Raw genomic sequence first — 25,641 nt, 5'->3', positions numbered from 1 at the left:
TTATTTTTGGTCAATACTTGATGTTGATCTCTTTAATTTTAGCCATTCTGGGGGGGGGGTGGTATAAAAAGGAGTAGTAGCTCACTGTTAAAGCTCTCTAAATTAGTCTATTGAAAAACATTTTTAGAGGTGTCTGGGTGGCTCAGTTGGTTAAGCATCTGACTCTTGATTTCAGCTCAGGTCATGATCTCAGGATCATGAGATCAAGCCCCATGTTGCGATCTGCACTAAGTTTGGAGCCTACTTGGAATTCTCTTTCTTTCTCTCTGCCCCTTCCCCACTCCCTCTCTCTGAAAATAAATAAAAAAGCATTAAAAAAAAACATTTTTCAACAGTCAGTACTAAATTGTATATGCCAAAATCATGTCTGTCACCATTCATGTTTTCATTCAGATACTGCTTTCTTGATTTAGTTTTCTTCTTGATGTGGAACTTGAGAAGTTCTTTCCATGGGAAAATTACATAATCTTTCTGATTCCATTTATCTTGTTTATCTCACTTTCACTTGAGTGATAATTTAGTTGTGTCTGGAATTTGGAGATGACAATTATTTTCTCTTGGCCCTTTAAGGATTTTTTCCCATTGTTTTCTTACAATAGTCATTGATGAAGAGTCTGCTATCAATTTGTTTCTTTGCAGGCAATATATCTTTTCTTTCTGGTGGCTTTTGAGATTTTCTCTTTTTGACATTGATATGTTAAAAGATCACCTTATTATCTTTTGCCATGCCACTACAAGGGGGACTTTCATTTTTTCTGGCCAAAAACTTGACGAAATCTTTTAGTTTGGAGATGTACACATTTCTTATATGCTAAGATATTCCCATGCATTATTACTTTGAATATTGCTTCTCTACTCTCTTTAAATGCTGTGAGCTCTTTCATTCTTTTTGCCTTATATCTTAAATTCTCTTTTATATTTTTTCATTTACTTATTCCTCTGTGAAGGATTTTGCATGATTCTCCTGGATTTCTTTCTAATTCACTTAATCTAATTATATTACTCTACTATTAAATTTGCCCTTTCGAACTTTAGAAATTATAATAACTGTTTTTATTTCTAGATTTTCTGTTATGTTTCAAGTCTTCCTCTTCTTTTTTATACCACCCTGTTTTTGTCGTACAGCTTTCTTTCTTTCTGAACATTGTAAATACTTGGAAGTCCGTTTAAAATTATTTCATTTTCGGGGCGACTGGGTGGCGCAGTTGGTTAAGCGTCCGACTTCAGCCAGGTCACGATCTCGCGGTCTGTGAGTTCGAGCCCCACGTCAGGCTCTGGGCTGATGGCTCGGAGCCTGGAGCCTGTTTCCGATTCTGTGTCTCCCTCTCTCTCTGCCCCTCCCCCGTTCATGCTCTGTCTCTCTCTGTCCCAAAAATAAATTAAAAAAAAAAAAAACAAAAACGTTGAAAAAATAAAATTATTTCATTTTCTCCATTACCAATGTATTATATAAATCTTTCATTTGTTTGTCAACTCATTCTTATATGGTTAATTTATTCAGAGAGGTGGTCATTTTTTTTCAATTATAAACTCTTCTTCCATGGGGTTCAGCCCAGGGCAGTCCTATTTGCACTGATCTCTGGTAAATTTTTTATGTTAATTTCTCAGTTTGAAGATTTAGTACCTTCTGTATCACATGAATTCAGACCTCTATCCTTGAACTCTGTTAGGCTTAGGTTTTCAATTTCTTGTGGTTGGTTATATTTCAACACGCAGCAGTGGGTAAATAGCAAACTTCCTTCTAGTTATTCCAGGAATTCCTTGTTTCCATTTCATTTATGAAACAGTATTACTTGACTTCTAGCTTTATGCAGGAAGCTTAGTTACAGGTCCCTGCTCCCAGGATTCCGCGGTCTAGTGTCCCTTCCCCATTTAATCCAAGTCCTTAGCCATTAATCGATAACTTATTCCTCATTTCCCTTAAGCCTCTTGGCATTGACTCCAACTTAGCATTCTTATTTTGAGGCACTCAGCATGTCTGGTATATGAGAATTTCCCTCTTTTGGTTTCAATCTAGACTATGTATTTAAACCCTTTTGCGGGGGTGGGGAGATTGTTAAATATTACCCAACATTTCAACTTCTGTACAGCAGCTTGGGAGATTTCCTTATCCAGTATGTCATCTACAAATGCTGAAAGCCCTGGGTTATTGTGGTTGACAGACTACGTCTTTGCCTTAGAATCTGCTAGGAGAGTTACTACTAAGATAGGTGGGCTAAGTATCCACTTATTTGATAATGCCCATCTTTACTAATTCAATATCCTTTTGTAATGAAGGGAAATCTTTGGAGCACTAGGAAACTTGAAGCTTTGACAGGTGTCACTGACAGAGGGAGGACACCAAAGATAGAATTTCTTCCAGTATGCCATAATATTTGAAATTCTACCACTAGGAAGTACTTTTACGTAGTTATTTTTTTATTTCCAAGATTCTTAAAAATCATTATGTCATAATCAGTGATTAATACTCACTAAATATTTTCCTTATTGGCATTATCTGATTATTTTCTAGTAACTGTCCAAAAACCATGCACATGCACACAATATAGGAGTGGGTTTTTTTTAATTTTTTTTTCAACGTTTATTTATTTTTGGGACAGAGAGAGACAGAGCATGAACGGGGGAGGAGCAGAGAGAGAGGGAGACACAGAATCGGAAACAGGCTCCAGGCTCTGAGCCATCAGCCCAGAGCCTGACGCGGGGCTCGAACTCGTCACGAGATCGTGACCTGGCTGAAGTCGGACGCTTAACCGACTGCGCCACCCAAGCGCCCCTAACAAAAGTTTTAAAAAGAATCTTTTTGGTTAATTTTTGGATTGTAAAGTTACAGGCATAGGAGGAAACAGTGTTCATTTCTTCTTGCCTGTTGGTGTTCTTACTCCTCTGCCTGAGAATTGGAGGCAAACAAGGTATTATGGGCTCAAATGTATCTTCCCAAAATTCTTATGTTGAAGTCCTAATCTTCTCAGTATCTCAGAATGTAACTGGATTGAAGCTTAAAATGAGATCTTCAAAGAGGTAATTGAGCTAAATGAGACCATTAGGGTAGACCCCAACCCAGTCTGCCTGGTGTTCTTGTAAGAACATGCATTTGTGAAAAAGAAAGACAATGTGAGGACACAGTGAGAAGGTGACCAATGCAAGACAAAGAGAGAGTCCTTAGGAGAAACCAACTGTATGCCACCTTGATCTTGGACTTTGAACCTCCAGAACCATGGGAAAATAAACTTCTGTTGTCTAAGCCACCCAGTCCGTGGCATCTTTTTTTAAATGGGAGCCTTAGCAAAGTATTACTCAAACTAATCAACCCTTTTGTTCAGTCTCTGTAGTAATAAATGAAAACCCTTGCCAGATGTCACTTTCTTTAGTGGCATTAGCGGCCTGTTAAAGACAAGAATGTATCTACCAAACTCTTGGGGAAAAAAAAAATTCAAGACTAAACACACAAGCGCACTAAAAGAATCCTTTATTTTCTTGAGAATGCAGAAGGCACCTGTGTATCTTTTGCATATGAGTAGTTTTTTGGTTTTTGTTTCTTTGCTATATAGAATATATTACTGATCTGACATTGTAAACTGCTTTAAAAACCGTTTGAGTCTCAGAAATAAATTTGGAGTGAATCAAAGGTCGATGAGAGATACAAATTCATAGTTTATTTTTCATTCTACTTCACAATGTAAATTTAAAATTTTTCAAGGAAATGAGTCATGTCCTGAGAAGAAAGTCCATTTTTTCATGATTCTAGTCAAGCCACCAATATGTTATTCTCCGTTGCCAAAGATCCCCGTTTGTGTCTGAGTTATCATTAGTAAACAGTTGTGAGGGCTACAGAAAGGCTACTGCTACCCTCCTTAAGTAGGTTTAGTGGCCACCACAGAAATGGACAAAGATACAAAGCACTGATTCTGAAAATTATTAATCTGAGAAGTAGAGTAACCTTTAAAAAACTGAAGAATAAAAACCCAGTAATATATTGTACTTCTTTCATGCATATAATTTTTATTGCAAATATTTTATGAAATTGGAAATATTTCATTTTTTATATGTTTAAAATACATCTCACAGGGTAGCTGTTTTTCACCTAATTCTCCTATAGCAGTCTCTCTTGTTCCCTGCTGCTTTTTCTCTTTGGTTACAGCAATAATGTTAAAAATAAACAAATAAACTCACGAGAAATTATAGTGCTGTCACCGATATTTGAAGGACAAAGGTGGGAGATTGTTTTCTTCTTTGCAGATTCAGAAGTTTATAAAGTTAACTACCATAAGCCAATTCTAAAAATACATATAAAAAGGGGATCTAAATTTCTCATTTTGATTACTAGCACTTAAAACTGTTTCCAGGCCTGTTCTCATTTTTCACCTTAGACCTGCTTTCTCAACTTCAATCTTAACCATGTGCATTTTACATGTCCACAGGAAAATCAAAGGCAGTGTGTTTAAAATCAAGTTAATCATCTTGCCCCCAACCTGTTCATCAACAGCTTCCTCCTCCAGTGACTGTTACCAGCTGCTAGTTCCTTGCCCAAGCTCTCACTTTGTACCAGTTTCTCCTGTGTGCCTTCTGTACATTTCCAGTCTCTCACGGTCCAATCTATGTTGCCTCGATTTTTGATCCCCATGGCTCCTGTCCGAGGAAGACCATTAGCTTCCATCTTTGGGCCGTATTCTCCAGTTCACTTTCTACACTGCCCCTAGTTTGACATTTCTAAAATATTGGTCTGATTATGTCTAAAGCCATTCAGTAGCTACCAACGGTTCTTGCCAGCCTTTGGCCTTATTTCTGGACACCTTTCTATTCCAGAAAATGACCATTGTCCTTTTTGAAGAAATGAACATCATACCTATCTGCATGATAGTCTGTCTCACCTATATTTCTATGTACACTTTGGATCTCAATTGTTAGGACATTTCTTCCGGGAAAACTCTCACCTGCCCTCAGCCTCAGTTAAGGGTTCTTCTCGGATGTTGTCACAAAGATGCATATTTACCCTATCTTACCGTTTTTCACTACATTGAAAATGTCTTAATTGTGTCTTCCACCAGTCTGAAAGTGCCAGAAAACCAAGGCAGTTTTTATGTTGTTCATTGTTGTATGTGCACAGAGCCTCCACATAATAGATGATTAGTAAGTATTTATGAAATGAAGAGATAAAAATTAATCAGTAAACAGAGATTACACTCTTTCTGATGGACCTATTATTTTCACTTTTTGTTTGAATATTTTACTAATTAATATAAGCGATTATCCAAATATGCTTAAAAATCCAAAAGTTACCTTAAGTGAACCTTTATCCAATTCCTCCTACAACTCTCAAGGATAGTATGATGATAGGGAAGGAAAGTTAAATGGCACTGACTCCAAATGCATCAAAATGTTGACTCATTAGGCCATTTCTGTTACTTAATAATAGAGCAAATAAATAAGTGCCATGACTCATTGTTCTTCTCCAGTGTAATGTGTTTTTCCCAGTGGTTTCTAATTACCCAAGAGAAGTCAAGCCTTTTCCAAAGTTCATGTATAGAAGGTGAAGGATACTTTAAATTTCTCGAAAAAAGGAATGGATAGAGATTTTAAAATGACTTGATTATAAAGGTATATACACACCTCTTGTTTTTCTGTCTGGAGCAGTGGGGATTACTCCGAAGGAGTAAGAAGTTACAATCTGAGAGAAAGATCAAGTTGGAGGCAAGAATCCCTTTATCCTTTATTGTGTTGACATTTATATGTTGGTCCAGTATTTTAAGACAGGCCTTGTGTCTTGCACAGCTGTGTCCAGTGCAGGGAAACTTGCCAGCATTAATGACAATTACCAGCACAAGGCTCTCTTCTGCTGACCACACCTAATTCTTTTACCCTGATTAAATATTTAAGAACAGAAAGGTTCTGCATTTAAAAACACAGTAAACTATGCCAGTCTAAATCAAAGTTTTAAACCGTCGGACAACTCCAAGACTTGAGGCTAATCATTCACCAGTAGAAAGATAAAATTTTCCTAAACTGAAACTGAGTTTGTAGATGCTGCGTTAACAACATCTGAAGTGGAAAGAACTTCAGGGCAACATTTTCTTCTTTCAGGATTTATTCCCAAAGGACACAGTGACTATTATGTTGGGCCTCAAAAACTGAAAGCACTAAAAATTACTCTTTGGAGTTTACTACCAGAATCCAGCGTCTTGACAGACCAAATCGGTAGGTGGTACCTGGTACCTTCTTTCTTAGAAGAAATGAAGGAAAAAATTGACTTTTCTGGAAAAGGCTTTGTACCTGAGGAAATTTTATGGCTTACTTTGTGGAGCTTCCCAGCCCGAAACATATCTTGCCTCTACCCTTGCCAACATCTTGGAACACAGGCCTTGGAGAGACTGCATAGGTGACTCTGTTCATCCACCTCACTAATAATGATGTGTTCAGCCTTTCTATTTTACCTTGATTCACCATATCTTAAAAATGAATATAAATATTTCAATATTTGATTTCAAATTATCTTTACAAAAGTACACTGATCATATTTCTTTAAAAATATTACTTCCTTAAAGTTGTCACTGAGATGTCATCAGGACGTAAAAGGTAAAAAAAAAAAAAAACCTGAGAAGCAGTCTTTATTCTTGTTCTCTAGTAAAAGGAACTTATCTCGAAGGTCATTAAAAAATTAAGTTCATGGGGCTCCTGGGTGGCTCATTCTCTTGGGCATCTGACTTCAGCTCTTGTGTTTGGGCCCCACGTGGGGCTCTGTGCTGACAGCTCAGAGCCTGGACCCTGCTTCAGATTCTCCGTCTCTCTCTCTCTCTGTCCTTACCCTGTTCAGTCTCTCTCTCCTTCAAAAACAAATAAATGCCAGAACATTTTAAAAACAAAATTCAGTTCATGATTACTGTGGGCCAATTTTTGTTCAACATAGTATTGGAAGCCCTAGACACAGCAGTCAGACAAGAAAAATAAATTCGTGGCATCCATATTGGTAAAGAACAAATTAACCTGTCACTATTTGCAGATGACATGATATTATACATAGAAAACTCTAAAGATGCCACCAAAAAACCACAAGCAATAATAAATTAATTCAGTAAAGTTGTAGGATACAAAATTAACACCCAGAGATTTGTAATGTTTCTATATACTAATTATGAAGTAGCAGAAAGAGAAATTAGAGTAACAATTGTATTGATAATTGCACCAAAAAGAATAAAATACCTAGGAATAAACTCAACCAAAGAGGTAAAAGACTTGTACTCTGAAAACTATAAAGCCCCGAGAAAAGAAACTGAAGATTGCACAAACAAATGGAAAAATATTCCATGTTTGTAGATTACAAGGATTAATATTGCTAAAATGTCCATATTACCCAAATCAATCTATAGATTCAATACAATCCCTGTCAAAATAACACCACCATTTTTCACAAACTAGAACATATAATAATAAAATTTGTATGCAACCACAAAAACCCCAAATAGCCAAAGAACTCTCGAGAAGGAAAAACAAAGCTGGAGATATCACAGTCTTAGATTTCAAGACATACTGCAAAGCTGTAGTAAAGCAGCGTGGGACTAACACAAAAATAGACACATAGAATAAAGAGCCCCAAAATAAACCCACTATTACATAGTCAATTAATTTATGACAAAGGAAGCAAGATACACACTGGGGAAAAGACAGTCTCTTCAATAAACTGTGCTGGGAAAACTGTACAGCTACATGTCAAAGAATAAAAGTAGACCACTCTCTAACACCCCCCCACACACACCCTCAAAATGGATTAAAGACCAATATGTGAGACCTGAATCCATAAAAATCCTAGAAAAGAACAAACAGTAATTTCTCTGACATTGACCATAGCAACATTTTTCTAAATATGTCCCCTAAGGCAAGGGAAACAAAAGCAAAAATAAGCTATTGGGGTACATCAAAACAAAAAGCTTTTGCACAGTGATGGAAACCATCAATAAACAAGAAGGCAACCTTCTGAATGGATAAGGTATTTGCAAATAATATATCCAATAATGGGTTAATATCCAAAATATATGAAGACTTTATACAACTCAACACCAAAAATAAATAAACAACTTGATTAAAAAATGGGAAAAGGCCCTAAATAGACATATTTCCAAAGAAGATATACAGATGGCCAACAGACACAAGAAAAGATGCTCAACATCACTAATCATCAGGAAACACAAATCAAAACAACAACGAGATATCTGTCTTATACTTGCCGGAATGGCTAGAATCAAAAAGACAAGAAATAACAGGCATTGGGGAAGATGCGGAGGAAAAGGAATGTTCACACACTGTTGGTGGAAATGTAAATTGGTACAGCCAATGTGGAAAACAATATGGAGTTTCCTCAACAAAACTGAAAATAGAACTACCATATGATTCAATAATTCTACTTAATATTTATCAAAGAAAGTGAAATACTAATTTGAAATGATATATGCACACCTCTGTCTATTGCAGCATTGCATACAATAGCCAAGCTATGGAAGCAGCCTAATAGTCCATCAATAGGTGAATGGATAAGGAAGACACACACACACACACACACACACACACGCACACACGCACACACGCACACACACACTGGAGTCTTACACAGCCATAAAAAAGATGAAATCTTGCCATTTACAACAACAGGGCGGACCTAGAGGGTATTATACCAAGTGAAATAAGTCAGAGTGAGAAAAACAAATACTATATGATTTTACCCATATGTGGAATCTAAAAAAAAGAACATACCCAATGAATAAACAAAAAGAATCAGACCTGTAAACACAGAGAACAAACTGATGGTTGCCAGAGGTGATGGTGGTAGGAGGGTGGGCAAAAAGAAGTGAAGGGGAGTGGCAGTTTCAGGCTTCTAGGTATGGAATGGGTAAGTCACAGGCATAAAAGACACAGCATAGACAATATAGTCAGTAATATCGTAATAGCAATGGATGGTGACATATTGGAGGTATACTTGGGGTGAGCATAGCATAGCATAATGTTTAAACTTGTTGGACAAATATGTTGTATGCCTTAAACTAATGTCACATTGTGTGTCAACTGTGCTAAAAAAATGATTACTATGGGCCAAAACTCCCCAAGGAGAATGACTTTCAGAAGACACACAGGTTGGGCACCGGGCAACCAAAAGAAGAAAAGAATTTTGCAACTTATTTGATTTCACCTATGCTAAAATGCTCTTTGGCAATCTGATGATGTCCTTGATAAAAAAGGAAAAGGCTCATGGTTACACATCTGTGACTTTAATACATTTCAGGGTGTGCTGTGGTTGAAAGAAGGATTCAGAAAAGTGGTTCTTCCACTTTTTTTTTTTTTTTTAATCATGGCCCACTTTAATGATGGAGGATAGAGAGAAGCTAAAATTTCTAGTCCATCTACCTGGTTGCTTCCTCCTTTTCAACTGAAAATAACTCGTTGATAACAAAAAAAGAACAATTTTCAGCTTGAGCTTATACATGTGTGCTATAAAACAATGCCCCTAAAGAAAACAAAAAATCCATTTTATCACATTTATCTTGATAGTATATTGAAACTCACTCATCTGTATAAATTCAATTAGTGCATCTATCAAACAATGTGTATGTTATTAGCCATTTGGTGAATGTTGGCTAAAGTGGTGGTGTGCGGGTTATATCCATCTTCTTTAGCATTAGTGACCTGGATGATTCTTATTTAAACCTTAACTTGCACATATCTTAGTAACTATCTCTTTAAAAGATATTGTAAGCCGAAAATACCACTAATGCAAATACTTGTTATCAAATAATAAGCAAATTATCTCCAACCAAATGATCTTCAATAACCAAAAAAATGTTCAGTAAATTGAAAATGATAAAGATAAATCAATATCAATTTCTAAGTACAAAGCAAAAAAAAGCAACCATCAAAAACCAGAAATCAGCCACAAGATTAACAAAGTTCTGAGGACAAAGCATCCTGACTGTTTTCATGCATACCAGTAGCTTTCCAGTAACAGACTACTTATAAAGTACCTCCTTTCTTAAATTATTTTATTTATTTATTTTTTTTCATTTTCTAGAGAGGTAGGAGAGAGGGGCAGAGAGAGAGAGAGAGAGAGAGAGAGAGAGAGAGAGAATCTTAAGCAGGTTCCACGCACGCTCAGCGCAAAACCGGCCGGGCTCCATTTCACGCCCTGGGATCATGACCTGAGCCAAAGTCAAGAGTTGGATGCTCAACAAACTGAGCAACCCAGGTGCCTCACCTCCTTTCTTAAATTATACCAATGTGCTGAGTTGAGTTTATGAACTGCTAATATTAGTTATCTATAATAACTCATTTTTTATTTAACTAGTGAAAAATCATAGTTCTATGTAAAGGTGAATATATATAGAATTACACATTTTGCAAATGAAAGAAAGGATTTGCATTTTTGGATCACATGGAAGCCCACCAGAAGGTCCTCCCCAAAGCACCCGGGGGTGTGAGCCATTCCTTTGGGCAACAGCTGTAGCTTCTTTGACTTTGAGTTGAAGGGCTGCTGAACTGCTGAGCACCAGCCTATTGAATAGAGACAAGCCTATTGAAGCATATCTGGTCATCCTTCAAGGACTGGAATGGGATCCTTCAAGAGCATGGACTTTGTACCGGATGGCCTCTAAGTGTCCTGCTGACCCCGGAAATCACCATTTATGACTGATGAGGAGGTGATGACGTGTGTTTCTGCTCAGAGTTTCAGGTACACATTTTATTTCAAAGACAGTACTCTTTATATTTTAGAAAGAGTTACCACTAATATGACTTGTTGGCTTCTGGGCTTTGTCTCTGAACTGTTACTCTGATGCCAATGAGGGTTTTTATATTCGTTCTGAACTGGGAATGAGTTTTAGTAGATAAAACAGAGGTAAGTGCTATTAGCAATCCCTTTCCGAGTGACTAACATTTTTAGTCAATCCTCCATAAGGCTTTTCAACCTAATGAAGAGCTCAAAATGAAGGTACTTTGATTTTTAGGGTTTTTTTTTTTGAAGTTTGTTTGTTTATTTAGAGTACATGCAAGCGAGGGAAGGGCACAGAGAGAGAGAGAGAAAGAAAAGAACCCCAAGCAGGTTCTACACTATTAGTGTGGAGCCTGACATGGGGTTGGATCCCATGATTATAAGATTATGACCTGAGGCGAAATCAAGAGTCGGATGTGTGGGGAGCCTGGTTGGCCAGCGTGGTCAGGCTCAGCATGAAGTCTTCTTGGGATTCTCTCTCTCTCTCTTTCTGCCCCTTCTTCCTGTGTGTGTGCGCTCTCTCTCTCTCTTTCTCTTTCTCTCAAACATTAAAAAAAAGATGCTTAACCAAGTGAGCCACACAGGCACCCCATTTTTAGTTGTATAAGAGTATCAAAATCTGGTCAAAGAGCTAGACAGCTCTGTTGTGGTGTTCCTGTCTAGATCTCCAGATTATCTGAAAGAACCCCCTCATGTGCTTGAAAAACTACCAAACTTATCCTCTCCCATATTAAAACCTTCTCATGAAAACATTCATTGTTTCTCTGGAAATGAGTGTTTGGCTTCTAAGATTTGGCATTAACACAACCTCATTTATCTCAACATAGGTGGTGAAAAAATAGGCTATTTCATAAGGACCTCTGTGACTTCCTGAACATTCTCTTTTCATTGAGGAAGTGACCCTAACTGGAGGACAGCATCTCCCATGGCAGCAGGAGGAGAGAAGGCAGGTGAGTAATGAGGTGACCCCTTATTCTCCTGAGTGCACAAGGGTTCTGTCGCCATGAATCACAATAGATTTCCTAACACAGACTTGGATATCATCTTAATCGATCTAAGACAGTGGTGAAATTAAATGGTGTCCAAAATCTTGGCAGCAGTATTTTTGTCCTAGGGTCTGTGAAATTCCATGAGAAAAGTGTTCAGAAAGAGCTGCATTGAGTGAAGGATTTGGGGAGTTGAGGAATTATTCAAACAAAACCAGTTTAATTTATATGAACCCCCCAGTGAGGAAAGCATTGAGAATGGGAATTTTGAAATAAAAATTTTCCACATTACTTCACAGGTTCTGCTTCCTTACTGAATGTTACTTGTTTGCTTTTATAAATAATATTTCCTCCAGCTGGCACCCTTAGACAGGATCCATTCAGATGAATGTCATGGGGCATTGAGCAATTCCAGTACCTTTCTCAATGAAAACTTAAAGGTTATGTTATTCTCCCTATCCTTTCCTTTTGAGTGGCTATGAAGGAAGTTGTTGATATTATTGTTAATGTTTCAAAGAAAACTATAGCTGCTAGTTATTTTCTTAAGTGAAGCAGAGCTCCTGGCCTTGGAAATGCCCTTGAAGATAGGCTTTTTTAGGTGTTACTACTACTTCTCAAAGAGTAAAGGGTGGGAATAGAAGTCTTTAGTCTTCCATTAGTTTGCTCTCATTTCTTTCTGGAGTGTGATTATGGTTAGGTATCTTGCTCTTGGGTGGAGGTATACACAGCTAGTTTGACAACCTGGTTGGCCTGAGGTGCTGAGGGGCACAAGGAGTCAGAATTTTGGAAATGCCCATGATTTCCATCAGCAAAGAAAATATTGGCTAGTTGGCAACTGAGGGTCAGATCAATAATGATTCTTTTGTGTGGGCACAGTTGGAAAGGAATGCCTTTCACCAATTTTAATAAAACCTCTGAAACATAATTGTAAAGGGGCATTGGGGAAAATCCTGTGACCTATTTGAAATGTATAAGAAGGACTCTCAGGGTGACCCTGGTGGTCAGAGAGAGAATGGAGCTCTGGGGATAGATCTAATGAGAGCAATCCTACAAGCTCATTGACTGAGAAATAAAGCAGAGACTTAAAGAATTAAAAGAATTTATTGGCTAACATGGGGCAAAGTTAGACAAATATAGGCTTGTAGCCTTTAATCCATGTAGTGGAAAGAGGCTGGTTCATTAGGAAAATCATATTTCATATGGGATTGGGAAAATAAGTAGAGAGAAGAAGAATATGTTAAGGACACAGTAGAATGTGAATTTCAATACTAAGGTGGCCTAATGGACACTTCTCGACTATCCCAAGGGCATATGGATCAACCAACCTGGCACTCAGTAATAAAAAACAAAGGGACTCTTTCTGACCAAAGACCTTGGCAGATGGTAGGGGGAAAGAGGTGTGGTTGCAAACAGCCCAAGGCTTTTTCAACATCAACTGTATCCACAGACTTGAAAAGACTGACTTTGCCCAAACAAAATGTGAGAGAGACATCTGTATGATCAGATTACCATCTACTATTGCTGTCAGGAACTACCCAGAGGACGAGTATAAACCAACCAAACACCATAATAGACACCTTTTGGGGAGGGAGGGTGTGGGGGGTTTTCTATGGCCATGCAGAGCTGATAGGCAAGGGGTTTTGCTGGATTCGGGAACTTATTGAGGAATATTGACGGACACTGGTTCCCCCTCTCCTTGGAAATTTTACCTTCCAGCCCAGCACCAAGGAAAGCATCCAGCATGCACCACAGACATAGTCTAAACCTGAAACTGTCATTCACTGTGCTTGGAGACCTAAGGGAGTTTGAACATTCTCTGACTCTGCAGGAGCACTTCACACTTGAGGGCCATTTTATCTGTCACGCTTCAGAACTTTTCATCTGTAGAGGTCTGTGCTCTGAAACCAGACATGTGGCCTTGTCACTTCCTGGAGCCTCTAGTACAGTGTCCTTTCCCAGACAGTCCCAGAGCTCATCACCTGCTGTCTCTGCCCTGATGACATCTTACCAAGTAAGGCCTTCTCCTGTCACTCTGTATAAAATAAAACCTCTCTCCTAGGATCCCTATCGCCTTTTCATATTCTGTTTGACTCTTTAGCCTTTTCACCCTCTGTTACTTTATATATTGGCTAGTTTATCTGCTTGGCGTTTTTCCTGCCCCACTAGAATATAAGTTCCACGAGGGCAGGATGTTGTCTGTTTTGTTTACTGCTTCGTCCCACCACAGGTATCCTGTAAATATTTTGGAAATAAATGAATGAGGCCTTAAGCAGAGGTTTTAAGTTTATCTGGTCTCTTTCAATTTCTTCAGTCCTGTGGGCTGTTTGGGCCCCATGGGGGAGTAGCAGATGGAAAGGGCTTTTTGCGAAGGGTGTAACCGAAACTAATTAATGTACCCAAGCACAAAATGAAAGTTCTTCACCCTGAGAAGGACAAACAGTTGTCAGTCATTGTTTCTTGATTATCTTTCCAAGGCAGGGTCCTACCAAGTCCAGAAGGTTGTCTTTGGAGTGGCCATGACAAGTTTCTGGTCTTTAAGGAAAAAGTAACAAGACAATTGTTTCACAGGTGCCTCTGGCACATGCCAGCGTCTAGTAATGATTGACTTGTCTCTGGATTTTAATGCCTTTAAATCATCCTGTTACTGTCCTTTGAAACCAAGGCAGCCAAGAGAGCTTAGGAAATACTTATTATCTTAAAATTAAGTTAACAGAAAGATTCATAATTGACTGTTAGCCCTTCGGTTCCATGGTTTCTGAGTATCATCTTGTATCTGAAGGCTTTTCTGGTTGCATTCTGCCATGGAGAAAACTTGTCACCCATTAGAAAAGCTTCTTCAGACATCAGTGGGCTTGAGGACCACCTGAGTAGGTATTTGATCTCTCGCGTTCTTTCTTCTCGGTAACTCCAAATTCTAGATGTCAGGGGCAATCGATTTGAGCTGGGTTTTATGACCTACTGTGGGATTCTTGGACAAAGTTAGATTCAACACTAATAAAATGGAGATAAACACATCAAGTCTGTGAAAACCTGTTTACCAACTCCACATGAATTGCAGAATTTAGAAGAGATTCATGGGATCATTAGAAAAATGAGTTCTCCAATCTTTTGTCAACTGTGGATCAAGAAAAGGAGTTAAGATAACTTTTTGGATTTCTTAAAAAAGAGGCTGGTCTTTAAATGAATCTCTCTAACAGCCCCAGGATGCCCTATACAAGCCACAGCCCTTTCTCCTCTCAGTACCATAGCCTCCGTCTGTGACATTGTGGAGGCAGCTCATACAGGCATGTGAGAGCAAGTTGTCAGAATTTCAGGAAAGTTGGGAGCTGGTTGATCTAACAGCAGTAGCTTAAAAAGGGCCATGGCGGGAGGAAGTAAACCACTGAAATAGGCCAACACTGGGAATCAGGGTTCCTCCAGAACTCCAGGGAGCTTGTTGTTAAACATTCACTAGCACACCACTAGCCCTCAGTATCCTTCAACACTGCAAGAAGTCCTTTGCCTGCCTGACGTGTGTGTGTGTGTGTGTGTGTGTGTACATATACACATGAAATAAAAAATATTTAAAATATTTTGTAAAAACAAAAAAGGATAAAAGTTTCCCAGAAAATGGAGATGAAAATTGCCCGACTGGGTACAAACACCTCATAGACAATGGACTATTCATCTGTGCTGAGGAACTGGAGCCTAACCATCGTTCTGCATACTCCAGGTGTGACACCAGTGACTTTTCAATCTTAGACCAGCTGTTGAATCTCCCTATAAGTTCTGGGGATCCAAGCAGAGAGTAAACATCTTTGTGAAAAGGTATCAGCGGGCATGAGGCCGTATACAATATACACATACTATGAATAGATCTAAAAAGAAACAAGCATCAGAAGGCCTGGATCCTTTGCTAACTTTCACTCTAGAGTTAAATATTTGCCAAGAAGTAAGCTTCTTCCACTTCAGATCTTTAAAGTTACGTTATAGAAGTGACCACCCAGCCTCAATAAAAGAGAATATGGATTATCATACCAATGACTACACCACGTGAGATAAAGGCAATCTCCCTGCAACTTCAGATATTCCTCTGGAAATAACCCGCGCATTGTTTACCCCACCTGAGAACCACCTGTATTTGTATAGCAATCACACTTGAAAGATACTAAGAGTACAGGGCCGAGCCCCAAAGGCAGGGTCTGTTGACATAATTAGGTGGTAACTCTCCAACTCCCAAAGTTCTTTTGACGATAAGAAAGAAAGAGACACCTCTTGCTCTGTAGGAAACTCCTTTTCAGTTTGTTTTCTAGTAATTGCCTAGTTTATTCCCTTCCTGCTGTTCAGTGGTTACTTTATTTAGGGACAGTAGAGGATTTTCACCTGGTGCCATAGGCTTAAACACTTCTGGAAAAGTGGCTGTGCACCTGCACCTGAGACGAGTAGATGCGTATTAACTATTTTACAAAACAAACAACTCCAGGATGCCTTGCAACTGCTAATAACCTCCCTGGAACAGCCCAGCACTGCTGGATTGTCCCTTTCCACTGTTAGTTCATACGCAAAGTGGTAGGATATTGTCACCTTTGCTCAAATGCAAGAAAATCAGAAGATGCTGTGACCTGAAAGTGCTGGTACTTCCAGCTCCAGTTGGTTTCAGAGGAAACTTCCGGTGGCTGTCACCGGCTACAAAATAGATGACATGTGTCTTGTACTCTTTGACTTATTCCTTTCCTCAAGATAACACTCAGGATCTTTCACCTCTCCTTGCCTCTGAATAGGCTGCTCCCTCTGCTTAGATCTCTCTCGTGCTCACCTCCATTTTCACTTGGCCATATTGGAATCGTCATTCACTTCCCCATATTGTAATCCTCAACTCAGCTATCATGCCATGCCTGAAGGCTTCCCTGAGGAATCCTCATCTCCAGCCTGGGTAAGGGATGGTTCCTCTGAGTTCTTACAGTAATTTTTGATGATTGCCATCATCCCATATGGCATAATGTGCAATATATCCTAGGTATGGTTAGCCTCTTTCTTAAAGCAGTGGTTCTGAATTTGGGTTATATGTTAGGATGATGTCAGTACATAGCCCTTTACATTATGTTGGGCTCACCACAAGTGTAACTACCATCTGCCCCACCCAAGACTATGACAATGTCATTGAGTACGTTCTTTATGCTGTGCCTTTTATTCCCTTGACTTACCCATTCCAGAGTGGGAAGTCAGTATCTCCAACTCTCCTGCAGCTATTTTGCCCATCACCCTGTTTCCCTTCCCTCTGGACACTTATCAGTTTGTTCTCTGTGTTTATAGGTCTGATTCTGCTTTTTCTTTGTTTACTTATTTGTTTTGCTTTTTAGATTACACGTGTAAGTAAAATCACACGGTAGTTGTCTTGGTCTGACTTATTTCACTTAGCACAACACCCGTCCATCCATCATCCTTTCTTATGGCTGTGTAATATTCCATTGTGTGTGTGTGCGTGTGTGTGTGTGAGAGAGAGACAGAGACAGAGAGAGGGAGGGAGAGAGAGAGAGAGAGAGAGAGATAGACATATATCAGTGGACACTTAGGTTGCCTCTATATCTTAGCTATCATGAACAATGCTGTAATAAACATTGGCATGCATAAATCTTTTTGAATTACTGTTTTTGTTTTCTTTGAGTAAATACTCATTAGTAGAATTATTGGGTTATATGGTATTTCTATTTTTAGTTTTTCAAGGAATCTCCATATTGTTTTCCACAGTGGCTATGCTAATTTATATTACCACCAACCAACAGTGTATGAGCTGTGTATGAGTTCGTTTTCCTCCACATCCTCACCAACACTTGTTATTTCTTGTCTTTTTGATTTTAGCCAGTCTGACAAGTATAAGGTGATATCTTGTGGTTTTTATTTGGATTTCCCTCATGATTGGTGATGTTGTGCATCTTTTCATGTGTCTCTTGGCCATCTCTATGTGTTCTCTGGAAAAATGTGTGTTTAGGGCCTCTGCCCAGGTTTTTTTTTGCTTGTTTGTTTGTTTTTTGGTTGTTTATTTCTTTTTGAGAAAAGCAGAATAAAGCACTTTTATAGTGGTAATTAAAACTTGAAACTCTGGTGTAGTTCAGGGAGGTGGGTGTGGGAGGGCAGCAAAAATTTTCCTCACCAAATCATTACAAGGGAGAGCAAAGTGTTGAGAGGGGGAGGAAAAGCCAAGAAACACTGAAATCAGCAGGGGGAGCTGAATATCAAAAACCAGGAGATACTGAAGCTGTGATGACCAGCATCATTTCCTCAAGACAACACTCAAGGGTGTGTCAGGATGGCTGGGCTTTCATCGGGTGTTAAGTGTCTACAAACAGCGCCTTCAATTTAAACTTTCGATTAAAGTTCTTCAAATTTAGGGAGCAGAGCTTGGATAGCTACGAGATTACTATAGTCCTGAATATCCATTAGAAAAACCACAAGGTGGGAGAGAAAACAAAAAGTGAGGCCACAAAGGCGGCTTCAGAGGTCCCTGCAGGGCCAGGGTGCAGATCCGTGTAGTTTCCAACACTGCAGTGAGAACTATCTGTCTTCAAAAGGCAGAGGGTTTGGGGCACTTAGGTGGCTCAGTCAGTTAAGCGTCTGACTCTTGATTTAGGCTCAGGTCATGATCTGATGGTCCGGGAGATTGAGCCCCATGACCGGCTCCAAGCTGAGAATACAGAGCTTGCTTGGAATTCTCTCATTACTTCTTTTTGCCCCTCCCAGCCTCCATCTCTCTCTCTCTCTTTCTATCAAAATAAATAAATAAACTTTAAAGAAAAAAAGGCAGAGTGTTTAAGGGGAGGCTCGGGTGGGGCAATGGAGGCAAAGGCTCTCCCCCTCTCTGCTTCAGTTTTGGGTAGGGCTTTTAATTCAACCTATGTACATCTGTCAACTTAAAGAGGAATTTGTCCCTCAACAGCATCTCAAAATCTACTACAGCTTTGTATGGCAGCAGCAAGAATGTTTAATGAATAATAGATAAAAATCTCACCCAGAAAAACAAAATAAAATAAAGATTCTTGCATCCTCCTTCCCCCACCAATTCCTATTCTGAAGTTAACCCGTTACTTGTGCTGTTAATACTTGACTAATACTTAAATGGAAACCTAGATCTAAAAGATTGAAACTGAAACTTCACCCCAACAAGAAAATGAAATAAAATGAATAACTTGAGGTTCATGGCATAGAGTTTAGGTCAACACACGTATGAGGAGAAAGAGAAAGAGCAAAGCCATGGGGACAGAACACTTTCATTCGGCATCAATGCTTATCTAAAGAATGTAGTGGATGGGGCGCCTGAGTGGCTCAGTCGGTTAAGCGTCTGACTTTGGCTCAGGTCATGATCTCACAGTTCGTGAGTTCGAGCCCCACATCGGGCTCTGTGCTGACAGCTCAGAGCCTGGAAACTGCTTCGGATTCTGTGTCTCCCTCTCTCTCTGCCCCTCCCCTGCTCATGCTCTCTCTCTGTCTCAAAAATAAACATACATTAAAAAAATTTAAAAAGAAAGAAAGAAAGAAAGAAAGAAAGAAAGAAAGAAAGAAAGAAAGAAAGAAAGAAAGAAAGAAAGAAAGAAATGTAGTGGAACAATCAGGAAAAGCTCCACACGACTGGCAGATTGGTGTGTGCACCTCTGGAGGCACCACATCCCTCCATGGCACATCCAAGAATGGGGTGCTCAGGGAAGATGCCATTCCTGTCATTCCAATTTGGTGGGGTGATGCCTGGGTGCGTAGGAGCACTGTAGTCATAGTCTGGGGAGATATTTTAGCTCTCTGACCCATACTTATGGGGGCAACGCCTTCTTTCTAGCCTCAGATCACCTCCTCCTTCCCTAGCATAAAGTTAAAGCACTTCTTTCTGTTCTGGAAGGGATCAAATTTCTTTCTATCTTCAAGAATCCCTGTGTCGTGCACCACACAGGTCTGGCCATGCTTTGGGACAGTAGCCCATCTCTGGGGGAGATAGTCTCCACCTGCACGTTCTAAGACTGCAGTGGTGAGGGATGCTGGGAGGGCAGGTGAGCCACATGGACAGACAGCAGACCTGGAGGTGATTCCTGGCCTCATGACCCGTGCTCGCTTTTTAATCATCTAGTTGTTTATTTTTTCACTGTTGAGTTGTATACATTCTTTATATATTTTAGATATTAACCCCTTACAGGATATATTATTTGCAAATGATTTTGCAAACCTTCATTCAGTAGGTTGCCATTTTGTTTCATTGATGGTTTCCTTTGCTGTACAAAAAAATATTATTTTGATGTAGCCTTTGCTTTTGTTTCCTTGCCTTAGGAGACATATCTACAAAAATGTTGCTGTGGCCAATGTCAGAGGAATTACTGCCTGTGTCCTCTTCTAGGATTTTTACAAATTCCAGTTCTCTCAGGAATTTAGGTCTTGAATCCATTTTGAGTTTTTTTGTGTAGGTATGGTGTTAGAAAGTGGTCCAGTTTCATTCTTTTACATGTAGTTGTCCATCTTTCCCAACACCATTTTTTGAAGAAACTGTCTTTTCCTGCAGTGTATATTCTTGGCTCATTTGTCATTGAGCATAGTGCTTTCAAAGTTCATCCTTCTTGTAGCATGAATCAGTACCTCATCTCTTTTTAGGGCTGTTACCAAACTGGTAACTACTAAATTAGTATAAATAACTGATAATATCACACTGTTGCCTTTCTTTAACAGATTAAATTCAGGCATAGCAAAGGACAAGACTTAAAGAAACAAATAACAAGGAGTAACTCAATCACTTTTCCCAGGCTATGGTTGAATCTCCCTCAATTTCTTTGTGTCTCAGAACCAACAGCTGACCTAGTTAAGCCCGCCGAAGGACCCAGATTCTGGGTTTGGCAGGTGTTGTGCTATTCTTTTTGCCTTCCAGGCATTTTGAACAATTTCCTTAGGGTAGAAGTTTCCCAACTTTATGGGTCCTCATCTCAAGCTGGAAATCTAAAATTCTCTTGCCACTTTCCTTGCACCCTCAGGTCAGACTTGAGACCTCCTCTTCACCAGTTAGAAGCATCCATGTCACAATTCATGTCAGAACCGTTTCAGATGCCCTCCACTCACAGCAGAAATATCCTGTACAGAAGGAGGTTCTACTGGAAGCTTCCAGGGCTGGCCTCAGTGTTACTAGGTGGGGTGATGCAGTGGTGGACACTTCCACTGGGACAGTTCTGTGGTACGATTAGAGCATCATCCCCAACTTTAGTTTCCAAGCCTGGTCCTCTGGAGAGAACCTTCCGGAGAGTTTTGGGAGTTACTCCTGATCTTCAGTTAATTCTTTTTTTGCTTAAATTCATTAGAATGTGTTTCTGTTAAATGAGAGTAGGATTGCTATCACAGGACTCTACCTTAGAAACCCTGTTGGTGTTGAACTGTAAGGAGAAGATTGCCCCCTAATTCACTGATTAGCTTTAGGGCCATGACAGTCCTCTTTTGCAGAAAAGCCCTTGTTTGCATGGCTTAAGTTGACAAATACTCTTTATCTCTTAGAATATAAAAAATTTCACAGGTGCAATCTGAATGATTGTGATTGTGATGTTTGACACTAGTAAAGTATTAATCCACACAACAGTATATTGATTTCTGAGATACTCTCAGCTGACCACTAACTCTGAATCATGAATTCTTTGCCAAGTCCATCAGGCTTATAAGTTCACGTAGTCTTATCTCTTAATCACCCTCCTCAACCCACTACCTTTCTCAAACACATATGGAATGTACCACAATGGCCTTAAAATGCATTGTCTAATTACTATATCTGAGCATCAATGATGGATGGAAAGTTTTGAGAAAAAATATAAATCTGCGATTTTTGAACTTTGTATGGACATGTTTTGTAGTTAATAACGTCTGATAAGAATATGCTGAACCATTGATTTTGACAAATTCCTTCTTATACTTTTCTGTATGAAGACACTCCCCAGACTCCAGTGGGCAATGTAGAAGGCCTATAAGGACATAGTTTTTGTGATGCTAAAGGTAAATTCCATGCAGGAACCTGTCAGTATATGGAAATTATGTGAAACCTCATTATCTCTCCACCCCCCTCCATCCTCAAATGGACTACTGCACTGGTCTAGCCTTATGTACCACTTTGGAGTCTCTTAGAGCATTCAGAAATGAAATCCAGGAGGAGGAAGGTAGTATTTCAGTTGATGTTCTGGTATTTTCCCTTTATCTACCTTAGGTTTATTTTGCTTTGGCATGTGTGACAGTCCACAGAAAATGTCAAAAATATCAATCAGCTCTTCCTAAAATATATTGAAGATGATGATACAATAGCTTCCAAGGCACATGGCGTATGCATATACCATATGAGCCTAAGAATACACCTGTGAACATACCATTTCAGAGTGAGAAACACTTGCCTGAAGTCTTACTACCATGCATTTTTAGGGTGATATGTGGGCATTGCGAGAAGAGAGACCCTGTTGTCATAATATTTATTCATAAGGCTGTAGGAAATTATGTTTTTAGGCTAAAAGTTTTCTCAGATCATGGTCTCAGACATAAAAATAAAACAAAAACCCATCCATGAAGAGGAATCAAAATGAAAGCATCTTAATAAAATGAATTTGCCATACTTAAAGAAGATTTTGAATATGGTTGTTTATCCTTAATACTGTTTGAGGCCACACAGATACATAAGACATAAATGGGAGAGCAGTGGCAGCCAAGTAGCATGTGATCTCATTGGCATGAATTTCCAAAGGGGTCATACTTGAAACCGACCAGCAAAAGATCAATTTGCTAGGAAGTCATTTTGAAGACTAAGTTCTTACTTATCCTAAGATCTATGGCCAAATGGCAAATTAATGCCCCAGGGAACACACTTTTGGAGAGGTCATGGAAGCATCCTCTGAGTCCCTCATCAACTAAACTTTGACCTTGTCCAAATCATACATGTCTGAGCATTTAACATGCTAGCTGGTCAGGCTAAAATCCACTTCAATCCTAGGTTTCCATCCAGGGTAACTTTTATCTACAACAGTGACTAGCTGAACATAGCGGCCCTTTAAGGGTTACCGTGATCCAGCTCTTTAATTACTTGGGTTACTGCATGAGCTCTATCTCTGGGGATGAGTGTGTTTCAGGCATGGAATACTGTTGAGGGGGAAACATTCCCATGAGCTCAAGCTGGACATAACTTGTTTTTAACACTTAATGTAAACATCTAGTTGTATTCTCATTAGCACTTCTGCAAAGCAGAATAATGCCTCCCATTCTCATTTCCACCTATTCCCTCCTCAGAGCTTCCAGTCTGACTGTATGCATTGTTCTGGCCCCCACTTCTACCCTGGTGTATGATGCATTTTCCCCAAGGCCAGCAAGAGCCTCCCTGTTTGATCGCCAAGCCTCCTCCTCCTGCTTCTCTGAATCCTTCCTCTTAACCAGTTCTTCCATGAGGACAAACCATAACAATTTGCGCCCAGGGCTCCCTGCACCCATGAAGCCTGAAGCATATGAGACTGGCTTGTACGATTAGCAAAAATAGTTGAAGAATGAACAATTAATAACTATTTCTTATGGTTTTATATCCCCTAACCTCTTCCTGAAGTCTTGTGACTTACTTGTATCCTTTCTATGAGAAGCTCAAGTCCTCCTTAGATCCTGTAACACAATATAGCCATACATTTTTAATGAAAAAAGTTTAAAAGGTGTGGAGTTATTATTTTAGGTTTCATTTTTGAAATGACTCATACCTAAACCATTTAGCAACTCTGTGGCCTGTTATCCTTCTTGGAGAAATCACACCCATTTAGATGAGTCTGTGTAAATCATTTATTTATATGGTTGCTAATTGTTGTTACAGGTTCCAAGGCTATGACAATACCTTTTCATTTATAAAGGCTAAAGAGAACTCTCCTGGACATTTTTTCCTCCCTGCAATCTCCCAGTGGGGTTTATGTCAGCTCTCAATTAATGACATTTAAAACAAAGGGAAGAGATTGGGCAAAAGATAAAATTATTTATATTTGAAACATTATGAATGATAAACATCTGCACATAAGCAGTTACTTTAATTACCATTTAAAATTAGAAACAACTTCCCTTTTTTATTTTTCAAAATAGGCTATTGACATCATCAGTAACTTCTAGGAAACTATATTAAAATTTATGTTTAAAAAGTAAATTCTTAATAATTCTGAGGTTTCTCATTCAACTCAATTGTGGGTGCTTCTGTTCTAGTGGAATTCTTGGCAGTTTCTGAGAAAGGGAAGGCTAAACAGAATAAGGACAGACTAAAACAAGGCCAACTGGTGAAATCAGGAAAGTAAAGAATATAATGTCAAAAAGGTGTGTGTTCACTGACTCTCCTCTCCCCTCCACTGGTTTTCCCACTAGATTTACATTAATGTTTCCAGAAATGTGCATCCAAAAATGAATGTCAAAGAAACTTTGGCTAAACCAGTTGCATTTCATTTAGCACTACACAGGAGGAATATGCATACTCAAAACTCCCAGTTGGGATTTTTTCCTTAAGGGGTCAAGCAAGGATTGGACAGAATCAGGTAGGATGGCATTTTCTTGGGGGCTGAGAAAGTAAAGGTTAGAAAGTCAAAGGTGGAGGGACAAGAGTGTGGTCAGAATCGCCTCTAAGCTTCATAGATGATCTTTTCCAGTTGCAAAATTTCTCAGCAGTAGTTTTCCATTCCCTGTGGCATTGACATCTGCCTAACACAATCACTGTGTTCTTGCTCAAGCAATGGTGAACAGAAATGCCTGTATTAGTTCCTCTGGGCTTCTCTAGGCACATGAAGAGGGTCTCCTACATGCCCTCCTCATGCACAAAGAATAAGTTCTCACAAGTCCTTGTAAGAATAAGTTCTTTTTTCCATGGACATGCGCGCACGCACACACACACACACACACACGTGTGCATGTGCGGAGGTGGGGCACAGGGGGAGGGAGCATCTTAAGCAGGCCCCATGCTCAGCACAGAGTCTGACACAGGGCTCCATCCCATGACCCTGGGATCATGACCTGAGCCAAAATCAAGAGTCGGCCACTCAGCCAACCGAATGAGCCACCCCAGCACCCCAAGAAAAAGTTCTTGTATGCATTAACACTTCTTTGGGTCAACAGAGACATGTATTTATTGTGAATACCATGGAGTACTTAAGAGTGAAACTCAACAAAATGGATTATGGTACTGTTAGATAAATGTCAAAAGCATATATTGCAAGTAATGATAGGATAATCAACAAGAGCAGGTGCAGTAATTAACGTCAACCTTAATGAGGGTGGGCTATGCCATAGGCACAATTCTAAATCCTTTTCTTTTATCAACTTATTTTGTCCTCTCAATAACCCTATTAAGTTGGGTTCTGTGATTATTCCATTTTATAGATAAACAGGATGCTGGATTTTCCCACCAAGAATGCCATTAAAATTTAGCACTGAAGAAGCCAGAAGAATGTTCGCTGGGTTTTGTTTTTTGTTTTCATTTTTTGATGCTGGTGTTGTTTTTGTTGTGTTCTGTTAGTTAGCAAGCACTTACATAAAATTTACAGCATGGCAGTTACCGATCTAAGAATTTTGTAAATATGACACTAACTCTGTTAATCCTGATGACAATTTCATGAGCTAGGTTCATTTATTATAACCCTTTTGAAGTGGTAGGAGTTGAGACTCACGGAGATCAAGCAACTTACCCAAGGTAACATGACTAGAAAGCTAATAGCGTGGTGTCCTAATCCCATTTAGTCTGTTCTGAGTGTGCAGTGGGAAAAAGTCCTTACAGAAACAGGTGATGCTTAAGCATTTCTTGAATATTTAGCCAACATACCCAATTTATTGGAGGGAGGAGGAGTGTGTGGGTCATGTAAAGGAGAAGTTGAGGGGAGAAGCATGAGTGCTTATCCTCTCTCTCTCTCTCTCTCTCTCTCTCTCTCTCTCTCTCTCTCTCTC

At 39.3% G+C, this 25,641-nt stretch overlaps 1 protein-coding gene and 1 long non-coding RNA gene across 2 annotated transcripts in view; one reads left to right on the top strand and one right to left on the bottom strand.

Annotated features, from left to right (window-relative positions):
- Nucleotides 1-25,641, bottom strand: part of CCDC192 (coiled-coil domain containing 192) — a 211,463-nt gene that overhangs the window by 107,025 nt on the left and 78,797 nt on the right. The gene's annotated exons all lie outside the window — the stretch shown is intronic.
- On the top strand, nt 6,082-11,767 carry LOC121010649 (uncharacterized). The gene is made up of 3 exons (XR_005781312.1): nt 6,082-6,192; nt 10,577-10,705; nt 11,572-11,767. It is a non-coding gene; the product is annotated as an uncharacterized LOC121010649 (long non-coding RNA).

The sequence above is a fragment of the Herpailurus yagouaroundi genome, unplaced genomic scaffold, assembly GCF_014898765.1.
Source record: "Herpailurus yagouaroundi ecotype Mexico unplaced genomic scaffold, PumYag 192, whole genome shotgun sequence".
Classification (NCBI taxonomy): domain Eukaryota; kingdom Metazoa; phylum Chordata; class Mammalia; order Carnivora; family Felidae; genus Herpailurus; species Herpailurus yagouaroundi.
The sequence above is the reverse complement of the archived record's forward strand: the minus strand, read 5'-3'. Positions and strand labels throughout refer to the sequence as shown.